This window comes from Ambystoma mexicanum, chromosome 8, assembly GCF_040938575.1.
Source record: "Ambystoma mexicanum isolate Mex_15411 chromosome 8, UKY_AmexF1_1, whole genome shotgun sequence".
Classification (NCBI taxonomy): Eukaryota; Metazoa; Chordata; class Amphibia; order Caudata; family Ambystomatidae; genus Ambystoma; species Ambystoma mexicanum.
The window spans coordinates 859,902,523-859,930,037 of record NC_090929.1 but is presented as its reverse complement, the minus strand read 5'-3'; the positions used below and the strand labels follow the sequence as shown (position 1 = coordinate 859,930,037).

Genomic DNA, 27,515 nt, shown 5'->3' with positions numbered 1-27,515 from the left:
CAGATGGGGGTCATTAGCAGGGGAGGGAAGGAGGAAGAGAAAAAGAGGGTCTTGAGGAGCTCCCGGAATTAAAGAGATCTGGCTCAAGCCAGAGAGGGTCAGGGAGACCATTTCAGAGGGAGTCTTGTGCAGAGAAGAGAGATCTACCGCACCCCCACTCAATATCTCCTTAGAGAAGCATCTGGTCTGCAGAGAGTTGGAGCTAGAAGACAGAAAGGCTCTAACAGTGAGGTATTTAGGGAGAGGAAGTTGGATGTAGTGGGTTCCCAGACTCCAGAAAGTCTTGTGGATGATGCAGAGGCTCTGGAACCTGATCCTAGCAGGAACCAAGAGCCAGTGGAGGGATTTTAGAGCTGGAGAGATGCGGACCCTGGGCTTGAGGCTAAGGATAAGTCTTGCTGTCCTATTCTGGATTCCTTGAAGGGGACGAAGAAGACTGAGGAAGAGGCTGTTGCAGTAGTCCAGCCTAGAGAGGACCAGAGCTATGGAGACATCGAGTTTCTGGAAGAAGGTGTGGAAAAGGAGAATGCCTCTGAGGAGGTGCAGCTGAAAGTGGGCTTTCTTGGCAAGGTCTGTGATGTGAGGAGAGAAGGAGAGAGGAGTCAAAGATGAGACCAAGGTCTTTTGCCTCACAAGAGGGTGCATGGAAGGGACCTATGGCGGGCGGCCAGAGGGTAGGAGGGAGCAGGGGTCCCAATGAGAAGGATCTCAGTATTATTGGCATTAAGGCAGAGATCATTGGCAGCACACCATGCCTGAATAGCAGTAAGACAGTCAGGGATGAGAGAGGAGGAAGAGGAGGCAGTTCAGGGAAACGTGAAGGTAGTTAAAGTGCATTGAATGGTCTCCAAAATATGCATTGCTGCAGCAGTAATCACTAGAGAGTTAGCGGCTTGAATCAGTTCATCGAGGAGGTGAGCAGGCCAGGACGGGCCACCCCTGCTACCACGAGGCTTGGGCTCCCTCTCCCCCCATTCCTACATTGAAGGTAAGCCCCTTTGGGGCCTTATGGGGCCATAAACTGCCCCGCTCTGTGCAGGCAGCGCATGAAGTAACTTGAGATACATGATTGCATTACAATTTCTAAGAAGAAAAAAATGTAATTCTTTTAAAAAACACATTAATCGCATTTTCTCTGATGCTGTGTGCCCTCGCAGCAATTATGAGGCTGCAGTTGGCCTCCTTTTCATCATGGCTGCCCTGTTCTGTAGGTACTGGAGTGCCTGGCCACCTTGTGTGGATTCGCGTTGATTGGGCCCCTCTTCCTATAAAGGTCCAATCAGCAAAGCCGGCGGGCAAATGCTGGCCTGCCTCGCAAGACCCACTACTAAGGCTCCTGTCTGTTCCTGTCTGGACCTTGCTGGGCATGCAGCACTCCTCCTTATTACTGTTGGCAAAGTCATGTGTCATGCTGGGAACTTCCACCTTGTGCCCGTGGACTGTGGCATCCCTCCTGCCATCACGTTAGTGCTGACTGTTGCTCAGTTGCCTGCCTCATCTCTCTGTGACTCTTACCCTCAACCTCTCCAGGCATTCTCATTGCCCTAACTCTGTTGACATATGTCCTATTGTACTTTCCTGGGCTCTCACCCCACTGCCCCCCCTCTTCTCTACCACTCTGCGGCAATAACTGTGTCACAATATTTGCTTTTCGGTGCGTTTCATCCTGTATTGTTGTGACTGTTAGTTAAAAAAAACAAATTTAGGTGTACTCTCATCCTGCATTGTTATACATTCAACTTACTCCTTTGCCCTCTGTACTGTTCTCTGTTTCTTGTTCCCTTGTAATGTCCCCACGTTTTAGCTGCCACTGCTTTGTCCCATATCTATTGTGTGCTTCCTTTGTGCACTTGCACCATTCTGCCTACCCCCTCTCCTGTGCCTCAGCTGCTCAGCCTGGATAAGTGTACCACACTCTGTGCCCCTCACAATGGCAATGGCGCTTTCTATCTCTCCTATCTTCACAAACTGCTTCTCTATATCCTATCCTTCACCGCTCACTAAGTCTGGCAGGAAGAAACCTAAGAAGGACACACTTGTCTCCAGCCCAGTCCTTCTTATCGCTGACACCTAAGTCAGTGCATCCGCCAGAGTGACTGTGACCGACATCCTCTTTGTCGTTGCTTCTCCCGACTTATGGACTCTACATATGGTCGCTTTGCTCTCTCCTCACTCTTCCTCACACATAAATGGTGGCACCCGCTGGGAGGTCCTTCTTGCCTTCTCCTAGACTTCCTGGGTCATTTTACATTTCTATTGAAATGGTACCGTCTTGGTACAAGGGCCCCAACCTCTTCCTTTTTGATAGGCTCCTCCCTCAATTTTTCTACTTTCTGCCTTCCTCCTCACTGGCTCCCTTGCCAACTGCACCTACAGCCTCCCTGCCTGCTAGGCACACCTTGGCTACCTTGCTTCCACCTGGTCACACCACCTCTCTCACTATGGCTCCTTTGACGTCTTGTACTATCCTGGCTCCCTTGCCCACACTCTCTGCACTGACGACCTTGTCAGCCTCTCCCACGCTGGTGCCCTTACAACCCACTGCTGGTGCATCTGGGGCTCCCTTGTGCTCTGTGGCCCCTCCTTCACTGGCACCCTTGTCATCCAACACTGTCCCGGCTCCCTTGCCTGCACTCCCTTCGGCCCCTCTGCCTTCTCTTGCCTCTATCCCTCAGGCACCCTCACTGCTTATTGGGTGAGACCTCTGTCCCCTGCACCGCCCATAAGTCTTTCAAAAATGGCAATCTGCTCCATCGTGCTATGCTTAACTCTCACTGTTAGGGAGAATTCTCTGTAATGGCTAATTTCCCAAACCTATTGAGTCCCCCAGCAGCTTTGCTGGATTTTTGGGGTTTATTTTTTTCTCCTGCTAAGAGTGAGACTCTTTTCCTCCCACTCTTAGACATGATTTGAGGTGTTCCTTTGACTTTGTATGTGTTCTATGGGCTATGGGGTCCTTTTCCCCATAGGGTTTCATGTGTTTTTGATTTGTGGGTTACACAGCACCCTCCGTGCAGTCACGTAGGGGTGTCGTAGCGACCTCCAAACAAAGACTCCATACCCTGAGACTGACTACTGTCTCCCAGGGCATGTAAAGTCACCATTGACTTTACTAGTCTTAAGTTGTGAACAGAACCAGTACAAACCATCATATTGTGGATGTACTGGTCGGGGCAATTTGATTGCCCCGGGGTCTGTTGTTCGAGGGGGCACTGTCCGGTCCCCCCCGACCGAGTTTTGGCTGGTGGCAGTGGATACTACTTTTTATAATCGACCGAGAATATATTTCTATGGGATTTTCCCATTGTTCGAGGCTACCACTTTTTAATATAGCCTCGAACATACCGCCGGTTTATTAAATTAATATAAATTCACTGGTTGGTATTTTTTGCCGAAACTTGGTTCCAAAATGGCGTTTATGTTCGCTTCTGTGACTCCAACCCAAGTCGAGCCCTTTGTTCCACTTTTTGGCGGGCTTCTCCACAGAAGCCTCCAAAAGTGGTGCCACGCTGTCAGGGTACCACAGGTGGTGTGGGAGGGGGTTTAGGCACCCTGGACTGAGTTGCCTCGGCAACTCAAGCCGCACTCTTGTGTGATTGGCCCAAGTGGTGAGCCGCCCGGCTCACCACTTAGCATGTTTGAGTGACAGCTAGGCTTCTTCCTTTGACTGGTGGGGATAACCAGTTTCCCCGTCTTTTCGCCTTCCTGGACCATCTCATGGCCGCCTTGCCCGTGCCAAGCACCCCGGCAACCGGAATACCACGGTTTACCACTACCGCGAAGAAAAGGGTTGTACCTTGTAAGAGGGAAACTCTGCAGCTGGTTTCTTCCCTGGCAGCTCTACGACCTCCAGCTTTCCTCCACGTCGAGGCCTCCTCTTCCTCTGGACGAAACACCCGCTGCCAGGAACAACTGCCCCCACTGGAGCGTTCTTCCCATTTTCAGGTACTGTGTCCCGCCTGGCCTCCCTTGCGACAGATCGTTCGGGGTGACAGTAAATCCTCGACTTTCTAACCTGGTTAGCCTGGGACCTGTTAACTAACTTTTCCTGACTTGATGTCAATCTTTTTGTGAACTATTTACAAAGACTCTTTGGGCATAACCCCACTGTATTTTAGTATTTAGTACTGTGTGATCCTGGACACATTTCGCTCACTCTCTCTAAGAGTGGGCCTGGCATTTGAACTTCCTTGCTCTCCAGTTGGCTTTGCCTAACCTGCCTCACTGTGGTTCTTTGAAAAGTATTGAAATTTGTGTGCTTTCATAACTCTGCCTTTTCCCTCCCTTTTTAATAACTTATGAGAGTGCCATCTTATGTTAAGCGCTCACCTCTGTCTGAAAATAAGTGGTATTTCTCATTAAGACTTGTCTAATAAGTAATCAGGGTTGTATATATATAATAGTGACTGTGTGTTGAATTTATTTACCTCTATTTGTGCTAGTGTAATTTACAAGTGTGTCTTTCAATAAATAATTATATACTTTTACACCAAAGCTCTGGTCAGTGTTTGCTTGTGCTACTGTATCTCTGTACCTATTGTGTATACTCTATATACTGCCTAACCCATCTTGAGAGAAGTCTGACTGCTCAGCCACAGCTACCAGGTAAATCTGGGTGATACAGACTGCTACCAATTGGGTTTATTGCCAACCACCTGTAGTCCTAAATCTTTTGCAGTGGTCCCTATAGCCGTCACCACCATGCCCCCTTTTCTCTCCTCCCTCTCCCCTGTCACACCTGAGGTTTTTTCTAGACTTGTCCGGTCTATGAAAGCCTCTTCCAAACAGGTAGACCCTTGCCCCTCCAAAACCATCAAGAACAACACTGACTCTCTAGCTCCAGCCTTGGCAGACCTCTGCAACCTCTTCTTCGCCACTGGAGTTTTCCCCAGATTCTCTTGCACACCCCTCTTCTCAAAAAACCCTCTGTCGATCCTTCTTTTCTGGCAAACTATCACCCGATCTCTATCACTCCTTTCCTGGACAAACTCCTGGAGAAGTTGGCTATCTCTCAGCTTACCCTCCACACTGAATCTGTGGGTTGTCTCCATAACCATCAGTCTGGCTTTAGAGAATCCATAGGCATGGAAACTGCTCTTCTGAACACATGTGAAGACCTGCTCTCAAACCTTGACTCTAACTCTCCCTCTGTCCTCATTCTTCTTGATCACTCCTCTGCTTTTGATATGGTAAACCGCAAGATTCTGATCTCCCGTCTCCGTGATACCCTGGGCATCACAGCTCAGGCCCTGGCATGACTAGCGTCCTTTCTCTCAGACCATCATTCCCAGGTGGAACTTGGGTCCTTTCTCTCTGCTATCACTCACTCTCTCTACTTCCCCAGGGATTTCATCTATCCCCCTGGTTTTTCAATGTCTACATGGCCCCTATGGCCCACAAGATCTCTGCCAACACCTCCAACTTTCAGTGCTATGTGGATGACACTCAGCTTTCTTTCAGGCTACCCTCGGCCTCCTCCTCTCTCATTCCTGACTGTGTCCGCAATCCTGTCCTGGTGTGCTGCTAATGATCTCATTAAGGCCAGTAAGACAGAGATCGTCCTCGCTGGGACCCTTGCTACCGCTTTCCCACTTTCACTCTGGCCGGCCTCTCTTTGTCCTTCGCCCTCACCCACCAGTGAGGCAAAAAATCTGGGGGGTCATCTTCAACTCTACTCTCTCCTTCTCTTCTTACATATCAGACATCTCCAAAAAGTCCCAATATCAAGTGCACCTACTCCAAGCCATTCTACCTTTTGCTACTCTCCAGACTGGACTACTGCATTAGTCTCTTTCTCAATCGTCCTACTGCTACTCTCTGACCTTTTCAATTTATCCAGAACAAAACCACGAGAATTATCCTTGGCCTCAAGTGAAGACCAGCGACCGCATATCTCCAGCACTGATATCTCTCCACTGGCTCCCTGTGGCTGCAAGGATCAAGTTCAAGTCCCTCTGCATAATCCACAAGGCTTTCTGGGGCTGGGGCCCTTACCATCTACAACGCTCTCTTCCTAAATACTCTCCCTCTTGAGCCCTCTGCAGGCGAGTCGTTTTTCCAAACAGAGATTTGGGGGTAGATCCTTATCCTCTGCTGGTGCCTTCCTCTGGAACAGCCTCCCTGCCTCTCTCTGTCTTGAGCCGGACCTCCTTAAGTTCTGGAAACTCCTCAAGACCTTCCTCTTCTCTTCCTCTTTCTCTCTCCCTTGCTAACCTCCTTTCTCTTCTCTCCTGCTTCCCTCCTTCCTTCTCTTCCCAACTTGCTCAGTTTACTGACTGGTCACCTAGTGCAGCTCCAGAGCCTCAGAGGTCCCAGGCTCCCCTGTAGTCCGGCACTTGCCTGCGGACCGCTACACTCTGCTTGGCACTACTGCAGTTGGAATACGCTCCATGAGAGGGACAACCCCTCTGCACTTAACCCAGGCCCTTGATGGACTGGGCACACTTGTCCCCCCGCTCCCTCACACTTCCTGTCTGCGCACTTGCACGACCGGGAACCTACTAGCCCTAGCAAGTTTGTCTGTCCTGTCCTCCCTCTGTCTCCTCTCCCTTGCTTGATTGTATCTCAAATACTCGAGCATCGGCGTATTTCGTGACAACCAACCATCAATATATCTGAAATGTCACCAGGCCTAGTACGGTAGTTTATTGTTCTTTATGTCCTCCCCCCTCCGTTCTCTCCCCACTCTTTGTCATACACTTGCACTATCTGACAAGTCGTTAGGCATAGTACTGTAGTTTGATTGTATGCTCTTCTCCTCACCCCTCCCTCCTCTCTCATTCCTTCCCATCATGTACTTGCACTAGTTACAATACCTCTGGCCTAGTATGCTAGTTTTTTGTTAAGATCATTTAAATCTTGAAGGCCTGAGAGTGATGACTGAACTCCCTTGTTCCCTTGCTGCCTTGAAGCGCTTTGAAGCACTTCACTTATGTATAAGCGCTTTACAAATAAACAATTACAATTGTAGACCAAAACTGATCTGTTGCAATACTGCCTGGCTCTGTGCAAAAACACTCCTATCCTATGCAATAAAGTTTGGTTACCTTTTCACGTGCAGTTAATATATGTCTATGTAGAGACTTATGTTTTCGCCTCGCTGCAGTCACGCGCACTCGTGGGCATTGTTTAGAATGCGAGCCGCGTGACCACAGGAGGCAGTTGCTGTAGAGTTTTGAATAGTGAGGCCATAAAATACTGAGGGCTCCGGGGAGCTCCTTTTTAATAACAAACTCACTTGATTTCCTGTGCCGCCTAAATCCTTTCAATTAGCGACGAGGATTAGGAGAGGTACTAGGAGCTTGCTGCGGAGCCGACATTCCTCCAGAAGTTCGCTGAGGCCGAGGGACGTCCACGGCACTGCGGTCGCTACCGGCAGCAGCGCAGGCCACATTGTGAGCGGTGAGGTGGGGGGCCGCAAGGGGACTGTCTCCGCAGCGCCCTGGAAGCACGGCGCTGCCAGAGGAGATTTGTCTCACCTTTGATAAGAGCGGCTGTCTCTGCGGCGCCCAGGGAGCGTGGTGCTGCAGGAGGACGCTCTCCCCACCTCCGCTCTCACTTGAAGAAGCCTGCGCAGCGGGTCCTGCTCCTGGTTGGTGCCGCACACCCGGCTCCCCATTGGACACTAAGGTGAGGAGCAGGGGGTGTGGGGCAGGGCACAACCAGAAGGGAAAGGAGTGGCTAACTGAGGCCAACAGGCCCAGAAATAATATAAAGAAAGTGATCGGAGTAAGGAGCTGGGCACCAGAAGAAATCTTGAGGCGGAGCGGGGCACCAGTGGAGTTGTGGTTAAGGTGCAAGTAAAGGAAGGTTGGATTGGCAAGACTTGCAAAGGAGAACACTGTGAGGAGGAAAACGATTTTAAAAGAAAAAAAAAGGGAGAGACAAATAGAAGGCGTTTGTACAGTTGTGGAGAACGCAATACAGAACATAAGGAAGGCAATTGTGAATTGGTGCAATTTGGTGTGAGAGCACATCAGGAACTATATAAAGATGGCTGCAGCAAGTATGGCACCACCACCACCGTTTCTACCAGAACCTGGTGCTCCACCAATAAGGTGGGACAGGTGGAAAAAGTAATTTGACACCTATCTGTTTGCCATAGGTGGTGATAAGTTTGTGTCAGCGAGAAAAGAAGCAATATTACTCCACAATTTGGGAACTGAAGGCAGAAGTGTTTACGATGGTTTGCCTGATCTGCCACAGCAAGGCCAAGGAGACGTGGATCAGTATTCCATGGAAGAGAGGAAGTTAGAAGCCCATTTCGAAGCCAAGAAGAACATAACGTTTGAAAGGCACAAGTTCTTCCAGAGGGTACAAGATTCGCAAGAACCAGTGGACAATTTTATTGCAGCGTTAAGGTCCCTTAGTCATACGTGTGAGTTTGGGCTACTCACGGACTCTCTTATAAGAGACCAATTAGTTAGATGCACAAATAATGTAAAAATACAAGAGAGGCTACTGTCAAAAGATGAATCACTGGAGTTAGCCATAGACACGGCAAGAAGCATGGAACAGACCCATAAATATATGAATACCATCAAAGGAGACCAGTCGGAAGGAGAAGTGGCCGCAGTGAGGGGATTCCGCAAAGGCATTCCGAACAAGGAAATAAGATGTTACAAGTGTGGCAGTAACCGCCACATTTCAACAAGCATGTTCTGTCCAGCCAGGAATATAACGTGTTTGAAATGCAAGAAAAAGGGTCATTTCGCAAGAGTCTGCCGGGAATCGGGGATGGTGCAAAACATTGAAGCAGGAGGAAGAGTACCTGAACAAGAAGAGGATCATGCAATGGGAATGAGCAACCAAGCAAAGCATGTGCTAGAAGTATCGGAAGTTTCTAACAAGGGAGGTGCACCAACAGATGTATTCATGATCAACGGGAGAATAGTGACAATGAAAGTGGACAGTTGTTCACCGTGGACTTTGATGTCAAAAGCAACCCTCTTGGGTTGCATGCAGGGCGATGTAAAGCAGTTGAAGGAACACAATATTGAACCCTATGCATATGGGAATGTAAGATTTGAAATTGTAGGGATGTTTCAGGCTTCCATTAAATATAAAGGGAGAAGCTGTGAATCTGAGATATATGTTACTCAAGAAGGTTTGTCACTCCTGGGATGGGGTGAACAGTGGAAGTTGGGAATCAGGATCAAAGCGAATGCGGAAAGGCCTATTGATGTGGCCGAGCTGAAGGATAAGTGGGAGAAGGAATACCCCAAAGTGTTTCAAGATGAATTGGGAATGTTAAAGGGATTTGAACATCAAATTCAGCTGAAGGCAGGAGCCAGTCCTAAAGTGCACAAGGTGAGGCCAGTGCCTCATGAACTAAGTGAAAAGCTGAAGGTAGAAGTGGAGTCGCTACTCCAAAGAGGTATAATTGAGAAGAGTGAAAGCTCTGAATGGCTGTCGCCGGTGGTGGTGGCAGCGAAGACTAATGGAGACATTAGACTATGTGTAGACCTGTGAGACCTGCACAGGAATATCTTAGTAGATAGACATCCCCTGCCGATAATAGGTGACAAATTATCTGTGTTGAACAATGCCAAAGTATTTTCAGTAATCGATCTTTCTCAGGCATACCATCAGGTTCCACTGAAGGAGGATTGTCAACACTTGACGGCATTCATTTTGGTGTTTGGAACATTTAAGTATTGCAGGATGCCGTTTGGACTCGCCTCGGCGGCAGCTGTATTCCAAAGGGTGATGGAGACAGTGTTGAGCGGAGTAAAGAACATTATTGTGTTCCAGGATGATGTTCTGATATATTCTAGTTCCACTGAAGAACATGATGGAGTGTTGAGACAGGTGTTAAATAGATTGGGTGAGGCAGGGTTAACAGTAAAAAGGAGTAAGTGTAAGATTGCGGTGCACAGGGTGGAATATCTTGGACATGAGATAGATGAACAAGGGGTGAGGCCCAAGAGGAATTTGGTGGAGGCAGTGAAAGTTGCACCTGTGCCAGAGAATAAGGAACAAGTGAAATCATTTTTAGGATTGGCCGAATATTATCATAAGTTCGTGAAAGATTTTGCCAAAGTGTCCACCCCTCTCAGAATGTTGCTCAAGAAGGGTGCGAAATTTGAATGGTCAGCAGAATGTGATGTGGCTTTTTAGTGTGTCAAGAAAGCTGTGAGTGAAGCACCATCCATAGGTAGGTTCGATCCCAAGGACAAGAGTGTTTTGGTGGTTGATGCGAGTATGCTTGGGCTGGGAGCGACATTCGTGAAGTATGACAGGGACAATACAGAGAGAGTTATTGCGTTTGCGTCTAGGACGCTGAGAGGTGCAGAGTGCAAATATTCCGTTATAGAAAGAGAAACCTTGGCCATGTTCTGGGCTGTGAGCCATTTCAAGTATTTCTTGTGGGGAAGAAGATTCATGGTCAGGTCAGACCATAAGCCCATGGTTCAGCTTTTTGAGAGTGGAAAATGGGCATTGGGTTCCCCAAGGATTAGCAGGTGGGGTTTGGGACTCCAGAATTTTAACTTTGAGGTAAGCTATTTGCCTGGAAAGAAAAATGTGGTGGCAGACTGCTGGTCAAGACTGCCAGTAAACAGTAATGTTGTGGAAGAAAAGGAGGAAGAGTTAGTAGTGGCAGAAATACAGAATGCTGTAAAGAAGGAAGAGTGGATACAAGAAGAAGATGTAGATGAGGATCTTAAGCTTATAAAGTGTTGGACAGTGAGAGGGTGGCCAGCCAAAAGAGACATAGGCAATAAATTCAATACCTGGTGGGAGATAAGGGACAAATTGAATTTGTGTGAAGGCAGGCTGAGGAGGGGAAGGTGCATTGTTCCTCCACAGTCACTTAGATCTGTGTTGGTGAAGTTGGCACATCAGGGACATCCTGGAGAAGCTGCCATGAAAAGGAAGTTGAGGCAGAATTATTGGTGGCCGGGGATTTATAAAAGTGCTGAAGGGTATGTCAAAGATTGCATGATTTGCCAAACTAGTGACAAATGTAGAGTGGTGAGAGAAGCCCCATTAAAACCTAATGTGATACCAGACCAGCCTTGGAGCAAGTTGGCAGTGGACATCATGGGTCCTGTAGCAGGGTTGGGAGAAGGTCTGAAATTTCTATTTGTGGTGGTAGATTTTCATTCCAAATGGTTTGAATGGGAAGCAGTGAAGGAAGTCACAGCTAAGGAATTGATTATTTTCTTGGAAAGAGTTTTTCTTAAGGAATGTGTACCCGTTGAAATTGTGTCAGATAACGGGGTACAGTTTGTATCTGTGGCATAGAAATAGAATAGAAACGCACTGTATATTTTGGGTGGTCATTTTAACATTAAAATGGGAATGGGTGTGGTGAAGGATTTATTAGATCCAATGGAGGATCTCTCAATGAATATCCCGGTTCCATGTATGAGGGACGAGAGAGTATGTTCGAAGGGCTTGCAGATGTGCTTGTGGTTGACTGAATGGGGATTACGTATTGTCAATGGTCGCCTGGCGCCGGATATTCCAGGCCATGTGACCTTTAACAACCACATGGGTTTCTCAACAATCGACTATTTCTGTATTTCTTTGAGTCTTTGGGAACGCAGTGTAAGTTTCGAGGTGATCCCCGATGTGAACAGCGATCATCATCCCATACATTTGTCTTTGACAGGTTTGTTGGGGGTTGGGATGTCTTTGGACATTGCACCTTGCCCAATGAAGGGGTGACTATTGGATCTAGAAGAATTAAATGGGGGACTATTTTAGAGGTCGAACTGCACTACAAATCTATCTCGGAGAATGAACCCCTTTTGGTGGATATATTGGGGGACACTCTCTCCTCAAAGGCAATTGTATATACATTTATGGAACTAGCGGGTGCTCTTACTTGTAAATTTACAATTGCAAATAAGGCCAAGAGGAGAGCCTCGCAGAAGGGGTGGTTTGATGAGGCCTGTAAAGGGACGAAGAGAGCTCTGTTGCAGACACTTAAGGACCCAGCCTCTAGTAGAAGAGTGATAACTCAGGCTAGAGCACATTACCAACTAGAGCTCAAGAGAAGAAAACAGGAAATTGAAGGGGTGGAATGGGAGGGATGTTTGGAAGCTGCCAAAAGAAGGGACCAGAAGGCATTTTGGGAGTTTGTGAAGGGTGGTTCCGTTGGGTGTTGGTCTAATGTGGGTAGTGTGACTTATGTGGAGGATGAGGCTTGAATAAAGTATTTTGGGAGTCTGTTTGGGGCAGTGAACACTGAAGGATGTGTAGATCAAGCCTCGTCTTGCCTAAAATTTGAAGTGAAGGAGGCTAAGAAGGCCATTAATCAAAAGCTCATAATCAGGCGCATGATCCCTTCAGACTTGTTTCAGGATCCCTTGCTTGGATCTGTGGGCACCACTTTTAATGGTGGTGTTCAATGCCTATATGAAATCTGTTAACTATTCCCCCTCGTGGAAAAGGGCCATTATTTTTCCAATTTTTAAAAAGAGGGACAAAGCTAGCCCCAGTGCCTATAGACCAATCTCATTATTGGACTCTTCCTTTAAAATCTTCGGGAGAGTCTTGTTAGTACGCATTGAAATGTGGTTGGCGGATCAAACAGTTTTATCAGATATCCAGATTGGTTTCCGCCCAAGAGTTGGAACTATGGAGCAGAGCCTTAACCTATATCTTCTTGTGGCCAACTCGGTCTTTTGCAGGGGTGAGGCGGTGTACCTGGCGTTCATGGACCTGAGCACAGCCTTTGACAAGGTAGACAGGGCAAAGCTGTGGGCCGTGCTCGGGTCCCTGGGCTGTCCGGGGGACATCTTGAGGGTGTTGGGCGACATACACAACGACAATGAGGCGTGCGTGTGCAGTGGTCCGGGGGGTCATTGCACGGCATGCTTCAGGGTTGAATGTGGTGTGCGGCAGGGCTGTGTGTTGGCCCCCATTTGCTTCTGCCTATATATTAATGGTCTGTCACAGGATCTCATCGGTGTCTTGGCTGACTTTCTGGTCCTGGGGGGACGGGCTTTTCCTGTCCTAGCGGACGATACAGTATTGCTAGCCAGAACACAGAGCTTTACAGACCTTGATAAATGCCTACACAACCTTTACGTGTGAATTGGGGCTAAAAATCAACACCATAAAATCGGCTGTAATGGCTTGTGTGGGCAGAAAATGGCCAGTGGCAAGGAGACCAATGCTTTGTGCCAGAGAAGTTATACCCAGGGTAAAGGCTTTTGATTATCTGGGGTTAAGTTTCTCAGAAGCCTTAATTGGGAAGGCCCACATGGCCAAACAATCGGCCAAAATGAGTCAGCAAATAGGGGGCATCTTTTGTTTTATGTCAAGGTGTGAGGGTCAGCCTCTGGAAGTGATTTCTAAGATCTACGCTACCCAAACAATGGCAGTCACAATGTATGGTGCCCCATTATGGGGCTTTCAGAGGGCGGATGAAATTCAAGTAAAGGAAAACAAATTTATCACGAAACTGTTGGGGCTTCTGAACACTGCGGCATGCATATCAATTCACCGCAAATTGGGAATGGAATTCTGGGAGGACCAGTGGGCGTTGGCACCAATTTTATTTTGGGTTCGGCTGTGGGCAAACTAATAAGCTTCTCTTTGCCACTCTATCATTCGGTCAGTATTAGGTAGGGTAGGGTGGCAAAGAATCCCATGGCTTGATTATATTTCCAAAGCTCTTGGGGAGGCCAACCTAAGTGCTCTTTTTCCACCAGTAGTATTATTAACAAAGGCCGAGGGGACCAGACACAAATCTGTGGGGGGTGAGGCCGTCATGAGGAAAAGAATACTCTTAGAGTATGGAATTAAATCTGGCCAACTTCACACTAAGATTAGTAGGCCTTCTGTGATCCAACCTTATCTTACATGGGGTTCATATAAAAAAGATCGCTGGTTAATAACTAGGGCGAGGTTTGATTGCCTCCTTTTGCAAGGGAATACAGCAAATTGGAAAGGGTTTCCAGACTGCGCTAGTTGTCCTGTGTGTGGACATGAGCGTGAAGACCTGGTTTACGTATTGCTGTATTGTATTGGTTATGCAGGGATACGTAGAGTAACTTTGATACCAGCCCTAAATAAGGCAGAGATCCGCCATTACAAAGCAGCACTCAACTTTCTTTTGAGTGCTGACTCGGTTTTCACTGCCTGGGCATTGCTCTCCTTTTTGAGGAGAGCAATGTACTTTAGAAAGGGGTTGTTGAGGCTCCAGGGTGATGGAGGCCCTTAACATAATGGTGGAATGCAGCGGGAACTGCTTTTATTGTAACAATATATTGCTGAAGGTAACAGAATATTTGGAACAGTGGCTTTTTATCATCTTTTAATATCATTGTGTTAAATTCATCAATGTATGTTATGGCTTTTTGCACAGGTCTTTAAGGAAATATTTGTGAATTTTGATATTTTATGGATGTATGTAATGTTGTTTTCTTTGTGTTTGATGGATCTTTGGATCCGAAATAAACGTTTTTGACTGATATACTTCGATAAATCCCTCAATTGAGTTTCCGATCACTCTTTTTATGTAGCCCCTCAATACCAGCCATCGGCGCAATGCTTTAGCTTTGATTATATGCATAGTATTTGGTGGATGTAGGGGCACTAAAGAAAGGTAAGCCAAGATAAACATAGGTTTTAACCAACTCTAATCTGGTACCATTAATGTGCCAATTAAATCTAGTAGACGAAAGGCCTTTTCCCCGTATATGCATGACCTCTTCTGCAAATTGAGCCAACTTGTTGATGGCTCTTTGCAAGCATAGAGGTGTGCGGTCAAGTAGAACCGTGGCATCCGCATACATGATCCACTGCAACTCGACCCCACCAATCCGAGACAGGAAGGTTTGTGTCCTGCCAGGGTTCTCCCCATGTTAGCCACATTTAGGTTAAATAGCAGAGGTGCAAAAACACAACCCTGCTTCAAACCCCCGATTTGTGGGCATGGGGGAGGTAATGTCCCCCTTTTGCGAAAGTCAAACAGTAACTGTTGTATCAGTATAAAGAGCCTTTCTGAAGTATAATAAATGTTTATAATGCCCCATCTTTCCAGTTTGAACCCCAAGATTTGCTGATCAACAGTCAAATGCTGTCGTTTAATCGACAAAACAGAAGTAAAGGTCTCAGTCCGACCCGTTTAATACATCAGCTGTTAGCAGGCGAATGTCCAAATAGCCTGTATCGTGGAATAATCCACCCTAAATAATAGCTGGCGGGGTTTAAGTAGCTCATTATCAATACACCGCTTATTCTGCAATTTGAATAGTGTCGTCGCAAAAATGTTGATGCTTGCGTCTAGCATAGCTAGCAACCTGTATTTATTAGGATCTGTATGGAACCCCCTTTTATGTACCGGGACCAGTATTGAATTAAGCCAGCTAAGGGGAAGAATACCAAAGGTGCATATTTTAGTCTACATTTCTTACAATATTTTAGCCCAAAACTGGGGATTGGACTTCAATACAAGATGTCCAATATGGAACAAGTTACTTACCTGTAACTGTTGTTCTCCAGCATGGGTCTGGCTGCTGGCATGGATTCACATGCTCATGAATATTCCCCGTCGTCAGGCTGGGAATCCCCGGTAAAGAAAAAATCATTATCAGTTTTGTTTCTGATCTGTCTTTCTTAGTAGTAACCAATCACTGATCTCTGGGTCATACTGCCCCCAGCCAATGAATGTCCTCTCTCTAAGCCCCTCCCCTGGCAGCCATCCTCAGATTTGGTAGCACGTAAAGTGGCAGTATGACCAAGTGAAGAGCCGCAGAGGGGAAGGAGGGAGGGTTCGCATGTGAATCCATGCCAGACCTATGCTGGAGAACAACAGTTACAGGTAAGTAACTTTTTCCTTCTCCAGCATGGGGTCTGGCATGGATTCACATGCTCATGAATAGAAGAATACATAGCAGTATATACATGCAAAACCAAGGGAGGTGGCAACAGGCTCAACATTAAGCAATACACCAACTCAACATTAAGCATCTCTTACCTCCTCACCAGGCTCACCTTAAGCGAACAGGTTGCGCAGCACTGCTTGGCCGACCCTGGACTCCTCCCTGGAGTCCCAATCGACACAGTAGAATCTTGTGAAGGTGTGTGTCGACCTCCACGTAGCAGTCCTGCAGATGTCCAGCAGGGGCACACCAGACAGGAACGCCGTGGTAGCAGCAATCGCTCTGGTCAAATGGGCTCTCGGACGGCCGGGCAGCAGTCGGTTTGCCAACTGGTGACAGTGCATGAAGCAGCCGGAAAGCCATCTGGAAATGGAGGCCTTCGAGAGAGCCTTCCCTTGATTCACAGGACCAAAGTTCACAAACAGCTGTGATGTCTTCCGAAAACTCTTCGTGCAGTCCAGGTAGAACTTCAGCGCTCTAGCTACGTCCAGAGAGTGCAGAGTCCTCTCGGCCTGCGACGAAGGCGACGGGAAGAAAACTGGCAACACCAAGGGCTCGTTGTGGTGGAAGTCCGATGGCACCTTGGGCATAAAGGAGGGGTGCGTCCTCAGCACCATCCTCGTGTCGTGAAAAGTCAAGTATGGAGGCTTGCAAGATAGGGCCTGGATCTCTCCCACTCGTCGTGCGGAGGTGATGGCCATGATAAATGCTGTCTTCCACGACAGGAACTTCAACGGCGCCGAATGCATAGGCTCGAATGGGGCACCCATGAGCCTGGTCAGCAACACGTTGAGCTCCCACGCCGGGGCAGGGGCCTTCACCGGCGGGAACGATCAGAATAGTCCCTTCATAAATTCCTTCACCAGGCGATGAGACCACAAGGACTCCCGTCCTGTAGTTCTGGTGTATCGGGAGATGGCAGCCAGATGCATCTTGATGGAGGCCTGAGCCAGTCCAGCTTTGGCCAGCGACAGTAGGTACTGCAATACTTGAGGGGCCGTAATCCGCAGAGGGTTAATCTTCTGTGCACGTCACCAGACAGAGAACCTCTTCCACTTATGTCCATAGCACTTGAGAGTTGAGGATGCCCTGGCTTTTGCAAGAACCTCTTTGCAGTCAGCCGGGATATTGTATCCTCCAAACTCTATTGCTGCAGGAGCCAAGCCTGCAAGTTCAGCGACTCCGGGTCGTCATGAAGAACGGCGCCTCCTTCTCTGGAGAGAAGATCCGCGTCCGTCGCCAGCTTGATAGGTGGGGACGTTGACAAGTCCAGAAGGTCCGGGAACCAGATCTGTCTCGGCCACGCCGGTGCGACGAGGATCATCCTGCAGCTGGACCTCTTGAGCTGGTTGATAATATGGAGCAGCAACGGCAACGGAGGGAACGCGTACAGGAACAGGCTGTCCCAAGGGAACGAGAAAGCATCGCCCATGCTCCTCGGCTGTGCGAACCTGCTGGCGAACCTCTAGCACTTGGAGTTCGTCGCCGTCGCGAACAGGTCGATCTGGGGTTTGCCCCATTGTTGAAAGAGCCGATCCACCTGGTCCTGGCGTAGTTCCCCACTCGTGGCACAAGCGCAGCTCCCTGCTGAGTGAGTCGGCAATGGTGTTTTTTATTCTTGCCAAGTGGAAGGGAACCAGAAACATCCCCTGGGCGATGGCCCAGTGCCACAGATCCTGGGCCTCCTTGGATAGGGCTGGGGATCTGGTGCCTCCCTGCTTCCGGATGTAGAACATCGTGGTGGTGTTGTCGGTGAAGATCCTCACCCTTTGTCCTTGAGGAACAGAAGGAACGATTTGAGCGCACAGAACACGGCTCGTAGCTCCAGGAAGTTGATGTGGAGAGACCTCTCCTCCGGGAGCCAGAGGCCTCTTGCGTGGAGATCTCCGGTGTGGGCCACCCATCCCTCCAGGGAGGCGTCCGTCGTCACGGTCTCCTGATACGCCGGGGTCTGAAAGTCCGTGCCTGCCGTGAGGTGCGCACGGGTACCCTACCATAGAATCGCCCATCGGAACTCCTCGTCGAGCGGGATCCTGTCTTCGAAGCTGCCCGCCGCTTGAATCCAGCGGGCGTCGAGGAACTCTTGTATCGGACGCATCCGAAGTCTGCAAAGGGACACAAGGTCTATGCATGAGGACATCATCCCGAGGAGGGAGTTGATGGACCTCACCCTGGCCACATCCGTGGCTAACAGGCGCTGCACCTTGCCCAAAATGTCGTCCAGGTAGGGGTAGACGTGGATCCCCTGCAGGCGCAGCCATGCCGCCACTGGAGCGAGGCAGTTGGTGAACACCCTGGGTGCCGACTTTAATCCGAATGGCAGGGCTCTGAATTGGTAGTGACGCCCCTGGACTACGAATCTGAGGAACTTTGTGTCCTTTTAGAATGGGGATGTGGAAGTAAGCACCCTCCAGGTCCAACGACGATAGGAAGTCGCCCTCCTCGATCGATAAAACACAGATTTCTATAATCCCTCGGCCTAGACACATGGGATGCAGGATTAATTTGTGCAATCGTTATTAATATTTATTATTTTAGTCATTTTTAATCTATGTAGAGAATTTAAATTTAGAGTGCTTGGACAGAGAATGATCACATGATAGCAACACACTCTTGGGATTGTTTATAACTGGCATTTTAAGAGCTATCTTGAACCCTGTTTTTAAATGCCATGTCAATTTAAATGGTGCATGGTTTCCTATAGTGTCCAAGACTTTGTTTCCTTTCTTGGGTAATTAAACTTATGATGCTGGCAGGCCCCTCCCCCAATAATTGATTTGAGTCTTATGACAGGTACCCTTTCAAACATTAGACCACCGGTCTGCAAAGGTTTTTAGGCCATGGGGTTTGTCAGTGAGCACTGATGTAGGGCAACTCAGAACATCTTATGGTTCTGTATGGCTGAAAGGCCAATTCACTTCTATTATAATGAAAAAGTGTAAGCAATACAAAACACCATACTTTTTTTTGTTGGAGTTTTAATATTAACAGAAAACATCTGCTTAAACAGATATGTGAAACAAAGGGATCATTTTAGTAGGTTTATAAGAGTGCTTTTGGCTCTGCCACATCAAGGTTCAGTGTTTATTTGGACATCTGTTCTTCTGATGTGGCCATTACTGACTGGCTGTGCATCCATCAATGTAATTTAAATGAGGCCATCCAACTAAACTTAAAAAAAAAACAGGCATATGAATGTTCTGAATTTGGAATGTAATTAGCTTTTTTTGTATTTTCCATCCAAGACTTTTGTCGTGGGTACTCACAGCTGTACCTGTTAATCTCTTAATGGATTGATTGGTGATTAATGGTGATGTATGCACTACAGAAAGCTGACACTTGCATTTCTTTTTTTAAGACCTGAGCCCTGGAAAACCATCTCACGTTTAACAAGAGTGCAACTGAGTTGGACATTTTGAGGTTAAGTATAAAAAAGAAAGACTTTTTTATTTAATTCTTACTAGCAACAACAATTTAATAAAGGGCAGGGCTGTCAACAAATCAATTGATATATTTTTCTATACACATTATGTCGATATCTTTATATCATGTTGGATAAAGGACATGAGTTTCTGAAGAACATGCAGGCATAGAGACATGTTTTAATATAATGTGGGCAGATAAAGTCATTCAAAATGCACATTGTTGAATGAAACACATTTACATTTATTCAAATAGCTATTATAGATGTGACCGTGGCAGCCCTACCTCACACAATAAGTCTGGACAGCTTTTGCACCTCTCACCTCCAAGAAACTCACTGATACTCTTGTGTCACTAAAACCCACCTCATAAAAGGACAACATCCATGAAACTATTCTTAAGAACAGCCCTTAAGCCCCTCCCAAAAATTGGTCAATGTCCTGCTTGATTTGGGGCACCTTAAAAACAGGTTTTGTCTACAAAATCGTCAAAAGAAAAGCATTCACACACACACACTCACACACACACACACGCGCGCACAGGCACACTCAGGACCCAGATGGACGTGCTTACTACTGCCAGATTGAAAAAATCATTGCAAATGAAATTGCTCACCGACTCCATGATTGGATTAAACAACTTGGCCTGCTCTGTGACCACCAATCTGGATTCAGACCCAGTTGCAACAAATAAACTGCCACCATCTTAGTCATGGAGGATGCTCTTCATGGATAAAGGTGACTCCTGCCTCTTGGTCTTCTTAAGCTCTCTGCTGCGTTTGACATTTATGACCACTTCGACTCACAAGCCTGCCCACAGGCTGAATGAGCTTGCAACCTTACCCCTTACTCTTGAACAGATACCGAGTAGTCTAGATGCATAACTTCACTTATGATAGTGCCACACCAGTCACCTGTGGACACCCACAAGGATCAATATGTTTCCCAATGATTGTTTATCTTTATATGAAACTACTATGGACAATTCTCAATTACCCTAATATCCAACTTCAGCAATACGATGACACTCAGTTATATCTCAAATTGAATTGTTAATGTTATGTTAACATAAAAGGATATTTATACCATGCACTATCACCACCGGAGTGGTCCCCTGGTGTTCTGGCAGATCTGAAATAAAGAGGGCAGGGGGTTGCGGGGGAGAGTTAGTGGGGATAAGTGGGAAAATTGCAAGGGAGCAGTGATGTCCTGTTGGGGGTGTTTCCTGGTCGGCAGATGTCATGTGCTGTTGTGGGAGTCTATGTGTTGTTTGTTTTGTTGTTGCTGTGTAATGAAGTTTGTGCGGGTTGTTGTGCTTATAGGTTTTGGGTGTATTAGTTTAGAGTTTGAGGTGTGTATGCAGAGGGGTGAAATTGTTAGCGAGTTGGTAGACTTGGCCTGGCTGCTTGGGAGCAAGGCGCTAGGCTTATATTTCTCAAGGTGGAGTGTGCAAGCATTTCCAGCTCATCATCTAGATCTGTGACCTGTCGACACCCCTGAGGCCTTCCCACTAGTTGCCCACCCATAATCAAAGACCATGATAGAGTTTGGTCCTGCCCATCTCGGTCCAATCTGTCTGTTACCATGGTAAGCATGAGTTTATGGTTCAGTCTCAATCTAATTTGGTGGGATTAGCATGGGGTTTTATACTTGTCCTTGCGGTGGCAGTCTGTGTCCTATGAGATTTTTCTGGTCTCTCGTTAATGTGGGGTTTTCCTTGGTCGGTTCTGGTGTTGCCTTTCTCATCCTAGTTTCTGTCATCCTGTTCTGTGTCTTTCCTGTTTGTCGTTTATAATTGTTCAGGTTGTGTCAGTGGTATTGAAGAGACGGGTTTTAGTAGTTTTCTGAACTGTAGGTGGTTTTAAGTGTTTCTTATTTCTTTAGGGAAGGTGTTCCAGGTCTTTGCAGCCAGATGGTAGAAGGAGGATCCTCCTAGTTTTTTCTTAAGGTATGGTTTGAGTTCTAGGCAGATTTTGTTGCTTGATCTGAGAGGTCTCGTTGGTTTGTAGATTGTTACTTTCTTTTGCAGAAATTCGGCTCCCTGTCCGCTGATTGCCCTGTGCGTTATGCACATTGTTTTGAAGGCGATGCGCTGTTTCATTGGGAGCCAGTGTAGTATTTTAGCGCTGGAGTGATGTGGTCTCTTCTGGACAGTTTGAGGAGGAGGAGACTGGCTGCTTTATTTTGGATGTGTTGTAGTTTCTTAATGAGGTATCCTGGCATCCCGAGGTAGAGGCTGTTCGCGTAGTCAATTCTTGACATGATGGGGGCGACCACTGTGAGTGTTTTGTGGGTGAAGGAGAGGAAAGGTAGGATTCTTCTTCTTGTGTGAAGGAGGAAGAATCATTTCTTGACTATTGCATTTATTTGTGGTTCTAAGGTTAGGTTGTTGTCCATTAGGACTCCCAAGTTTTTTACTACCTTAGATGGCGTTGGCGTGGTTCCTAATTCTGTCGGCCATGGAATGCAGGTGGTGTTCTCTTGATTATTGGATATGATCATGATTTCTGTCTTTCCTGGATTGATTTTCAAGTTGTTGGCGCTCATCCAGTTAAAGACTTCTTTTAGACATTCGCTTAGGGTTGTGTGGTTGGTTTGATTATCTTCAATTTTGTAGATAATTTGGGTGTCGTCTGCGTAGTTTTAGCATTGATTTTGTGTTTTTTGAAGATTCTGATTACTGGAGTCTGGTATATGTTGAAATATAGTGGTGATAGTGAGGATCCTTGTGGTACTCCAGTCGTTAACTCATGGAGTCGATTTGTAGGGTTTAAGCCATACCGTTTCTGTTTTGTCTGTTAGGAATGATTTAGTCCAGACTAGTGGCATGTCCGTTATGCCTATGTCTTCCAGTCTTTTGGTTAGGGTGTCATGGCTGACTGTGTCGAAGGCTGCGGAGAGGTGGAGCAGGATCAGGGCTGAGGTTGTGTTTGAATCTGCGTTTGTCTTGAGGTCGTCCCAGATAGATAGTAGTGCTGATTCTGTTCCTCTGGCGGGTCTGAAACCGACTTGTGCTTGGTCCCGCAGGTGGTGTTCTGCTACATATTCTTGGCTTACCTATATTCCATAGATATATTCTGCCCTTCCATAGTATAGGATACCAGAGCTACTAACAACCTTTGGTACCCCCCGAATGACTTGTATAGGGCCTTATTGTTTCCTAGCTAGGTTGATGCTGTATAAACCCAAATACAAAATACCCATTTAGGAAAAGGGTTGTTATTTTGAAGAGTTATCCTATTGACGAGTTATCCTAAAATTGAATGCTTTTCACATGTATCATCATCTAATTACAGACAAGTCTTTGGAAGAGAGAAGGGGAAGAGTGGTGTGAGGTAGACCTCCCATGACCATAATTGGTGAAATGTGTGTGTAACTTGCTTTAAATGCTGTTACTTTAAACATATGTCTGTTTTATGGGGAGTATTCTCCCCAAATTTAACACTCTCCAATAATCTCCTCCAATTTAACACTCTCCAATAACATTGCCATAAAGGAACTATCAATTAAATTAAATGATCATTGATACATGATAAATGCTTGGAGATTTAAACATGTAAGTACAGTGGCTTTTAAATATGGGCATTTATTCTTCTGTGAATTTTACCAGTAAGGCATTTAAGGGGCAGATTATGAAGAAAAATAAATGGGCATCTAAAAATAACATAGCGGGTGCACTTTTTGACATGACTGATTGGTGGAAATGTGCAGGTGAATAGTCTGAAAACGTGGCCTAGGCATTTCCCTAGGGCTGCGCATCTGCACAAATGATATGCTGTTCAGCTCCATTGCATACATTACTGTCGGGAGAATTCTCCCAGCACAAAAGTATCATAGGCTTACAGCGGCCTTGCATTTCAGAGTGGCAGGTATTAACTGCTACTGTCCCACTTACAAAGAAATACATTAAAGTGTCAGGAATGAGCCACTCAATCCTTGTGCATCACCCTGCACCCATTTCAAACAGACGCAGGCGATTACTTTGTTTTTTTGTGTACCCAGTTTATGAATTGTGCATGGACTGTGCAATGCGCAGAAACTTGCACCAAAACAAAATTGAAAATCGGGACCTATGAGAACAAGCAGCCTTTCCTCCGTTAGCACTCGCTAGCTGCTCCTAGAGGCCTAAAGCACCCACCAACTGTTCAATTGTGGAGCTCCCACAGATCAAAGACCGTCAAGCTTACAGGTCTACTAAGACGACAAAGGCACAGTGAGTATAGCGTTCTGGTCTACTTGCAGTAAATTTGTCAGATGCCTGAGATATTGGGACTGTAGCTTCAATCTGTAAAATGGGGGACATGGATGACATTTTCCTTACACCACCTCATATTGCCAGGACCGTCCTTCACCCTCACATACCCTAGTCGGGATGTGCAAATCGTCCGTATCCACAGACCCCACACCTTAACTCCTCTACCTGCTTTCTCAGCTGGGTTTTGGAATTTAAGCCCCTCTCATTTTGTTCTTTCTAGTTAGCATGATATCGATTTTCAGTACTTCGTTAAAGCTCGCAAGGCCTGACCATTTCAGTAGGCAGTCTCCCCCAAAACCCCATCAAATGTGATGCCTCGGTCTCCCTTCACTCTCCACCTGTGCACGTTGTGCTCCAGTGGAAAAGACGAAGGCCGTGTGTTGCACATCCACCGCAGAGATGCTGCCAGTGGGAGGGCTTAGGGTCCATGAGAATGAGATTGCGGAGACCAGGCTGTAGTGAGTTTGGATGCATCAGGCTGTAGTGAGTTTGGAAGTGTGGGTCGGTTGGACCGGAAGCATGTTAAAACAGCCACCCCATGTCTCCCACCAAATAACTGCACTGCTATTTTATTCCCATATGTTCGCACTGTAAAAGGCTATGCATTAATAGGGCTAACAAACTACTGGTCAGCCAGCTGGCTAAGGAGAAGAGCCGAAACTTCATCCAGGGCATACGTGACACACAAGGGAAGATCCACCACACGGAGTGCGAAAAACTACGACTGGCAGTCGCCCACCAGTCGAGAATAATGACGGCAGTCCCGCGGGACCCAGGTGAGCAGCACTCCTACATCCAGGCGGCGTCGCTTCCGCTTCTCAAGCCGGAGGCGAGAGAGGAACTAGAGACACCTATTACTAATGAGGAAGTGGAGGAGGCCATTAAAAGCCTAAAGCCGAGGGCACCAGGCCCGGCGGGTTCTCCACACACTTCTACAAACTCTTCCGCCCCCAACTAGTGGTCCTCTAACCCGCCTCTTCAACTCGTTTGCAGCCACTGGAACAGTCACCCCATCGATGCAGGAGTGCATTACTGTTCTGATTCTCAAGCCTGGAAAGGACCCCGAGGAGAATAGCTCGTACAGACCCATCTCCTTGTTGAACTTGGACGCCAATATCTACTCCAAGGTCCTAGCCAATCGCCTTGCCCCTGTTCTCCCGAGCATCATAGACCCGGATCAGATGGGGTTTATCGTCCACAGATCAACGAAGGACAACATTCGCAGGGCACTAGACCTAATAGAGGTCGCCAGTCAGGACTCCCAACAACTAGCCCTGATTGCTCTAGACACAACCAAAGCCTTCGATAAGGTGGACTGACCCTATCTGTCCCTCGCCCTAGCAGCCTTTGGCTTCGGACCGACTTTCATGAGGATGACCCTGGCGAACTACCAGGCCCCAAGGACCCGGCTGAGAATCAATGGCCGCCTGTCGGAGCCGATTCCTCTCACATGCGGAACACGACAGGGATGTCCACTATCCCCCATGCTCTTCGCCTTGGCCATGGAACCATTAGCCCAGCGAGTTCGCCGGGATCCCCTGATCACTGGCCCGAAGATCGGCACCGCCCAACACAAAATTGCCCTCTACGCGGACGATGTGCTGCTGACCATCACAAATATCAAAGACTCCATGAGGGCGGCCCTTACTGAAATCAAGGCCTTCGGGAGGGTCTCGGGATTCGCTATCAATTTCCATAAATCAACTGCCCTCGGAGTGGGCCTGCACCCTGGCGAAAGGGAAGCCTTAGAGAACCCTAGCTAGTTTCAATGGAGCACCCAAGCGGTGCTCCCACCCCCAAACCCAGTCGGCCGCAACACGGCCCCTTGCCCCGCTGGAGCTCACAGTGAATGACTTGCCAGCCCGGGGAAAGATCTCGGCCCTCTACAAACTATTGCAGGAAGATCCCCTCCATTCTAGGCCCTCCTACATGGCCCAGTGGGAGACGGACCTGGTTCATGCGATTGAGGACCACACATGGGTGGACGTTTGGACTAGAACATGCACAGCATCTCGTTGCATTACCAACCGGGAATGCGCCCACAAACTCCTGTTGCGCTGGTACTACCCCCCCCCCTACACCTCCACCACTTTCAGCAGGCCCTGTACCCCCACTGCTGGAGCCTCTGTGGCTACCCAGGTTCCTACTTCCACATGTGGTGGACACGCCCTAGGGTAAGGGAGTTTTGGACCCAATGCCTGGCCGCCATACGGGACATCACCCAAGTTGAAATTCCCTTAACACCCGAGCAAGTCCTCCTGGGGATCCCACTCCCAGACTCTTACCCGAGAACCGGGAGGAGAGCGACGCTGATATCCCAATTCCTGTTGACTGCCACCTGGAAGTCCGTGGAAGGACCCCTAATGACCCTCTGGTGGCTCCACCGATTTACCGACGTTTGGGCTCCAGCCCTGAACTATGACCAGAACTACCCGGCCCTGACCTTTGAGTCGCGCTTGATCGCGAGAGCCCTCTATACGATGGGAGAGGGCTCGCCGCCTGCTCAGGCCGAATGAGGCACGTATCAACGCCTATTCGGGAACCTGGGGTTAGGGGACGGGACACTTTTGTCTGATATGCTCTGTGAGTTATAATCACTGTTAATGCATATGTTCTCCTGTGTGCTGATTTATAAATAAACAAATTCAAAAAGGCTATGCATTAAGTTGCCACTACCATATTTAACACTGTGGCGCAGAACATTATGCACTGTGATCACTATAACTGCAACCTTGTCTCTTAGGCTCACAATACTGAAATGGTAAAACGAAGTGTAATTGCATGGGACCTTTAAAAGTTCATTCAACCACACACCTATATTTAATTAGCAATTTGCAGAGGCCCATGTTGTATAGAATAACATACTGTGCCATAAAGATCTCCATTTAAATGTTTCAGACTCGGTAAGGTTCTTGCTCTGTTTGCTGCTACCCCAAACATTAACTGGAAGGGCCTAATTCTGTCCTGGAGCAAAACTGAGTTATGTGCCCCTCCTCCTCCATTAATAATCAGTCATGGTTGGCAGATAATTGGCTCTGCCTTAATAGCGAGAAAACTGAAATCCTCCTAATTGGCTCCCCCTCTACTCTGGGCAATTTGGATCAGCAGTACTTGTCCTTTACTATTAACAACATCCCCATCAAGGTATCCAACAATGTTAAGACTCTTGGTGTTTACCCTGACTTGGACCTCACCATGGAAAGACATGTTAACGCCGTGGCCCCCTAGTCAGCCTATTATTCCAAAGTGCTTAATGCAGCCAGGCCCTTCTTATCCCGTCAGAAACGTTTTACCATCGCTAGGGCAATAATTGGATCAAGGTTGGATTACTGCAATGCCCTCCTCGTAGGGACCTCCTGCAAGAACCTTGCTAAACTCCAACTGGTGCAAAATAATGCCATCAGAGGGGCCACGGGCACATCAAGGAAAGACCATATTTCCAAGGTACGGAGACAGGCCCGCTGCCTCCCAGTCAAAGAACGAATCATCTTTAACACTCTCTCGCTTATTCATAAATGCCTTCATGATTTGGCACCACCCTACCTTGCCCAAAGAATCATTAAGCACACCTCCACAGGGCCCCTCAGAAAAGGCTATGCCAACACTATCATCACTCTTGAATCGTTCAAATATCGCGCTGGAACGCTCTTCGCTCACACCTAAGATTGATCGAGTCCCATCAAGCCTTCCGTAAAGCCATCAAAACTAAGCTTTTTGTATAACTGTATTCCCTACTCTGTTGCCTTCTTATTTTTGATGCATTACTGATTGCATGCCCACTTGAGCATGTCTGCAAGTCACCTACCTTTTATGTATTAAGTCACTTATTTCTATGCACTTGTACCTAAGAGACCAACTCGGTCACCTGTAACCTACTAAATTACACTTTCGTGCAAGATTTCATGTAACAGCGCCTCGATGCCCTAGGGCTGTAAGTGCGCTATACAAATGCAAATAAATAAAAATAAAACAATAACTAGAACCCGTAGGGCCAAC

General features: G+C 47.4%; 1 protein-coding gene across 2 annotated transcripts in view; it reads right to left on the bottom strand.

Annotated features, from left to right (window-relative positions):
• LOC138472520 (microsomal triglyceride transfer protein large subunit-like) overlaps nt 1-27,515 on the bottom strand; it is a 1,457,683-nt gene that overhangs the window by 87,202 nt on the left and 1,342,966 nt on the right. The gene's annotated exons all lie outside the window — the stretch shown is intronic.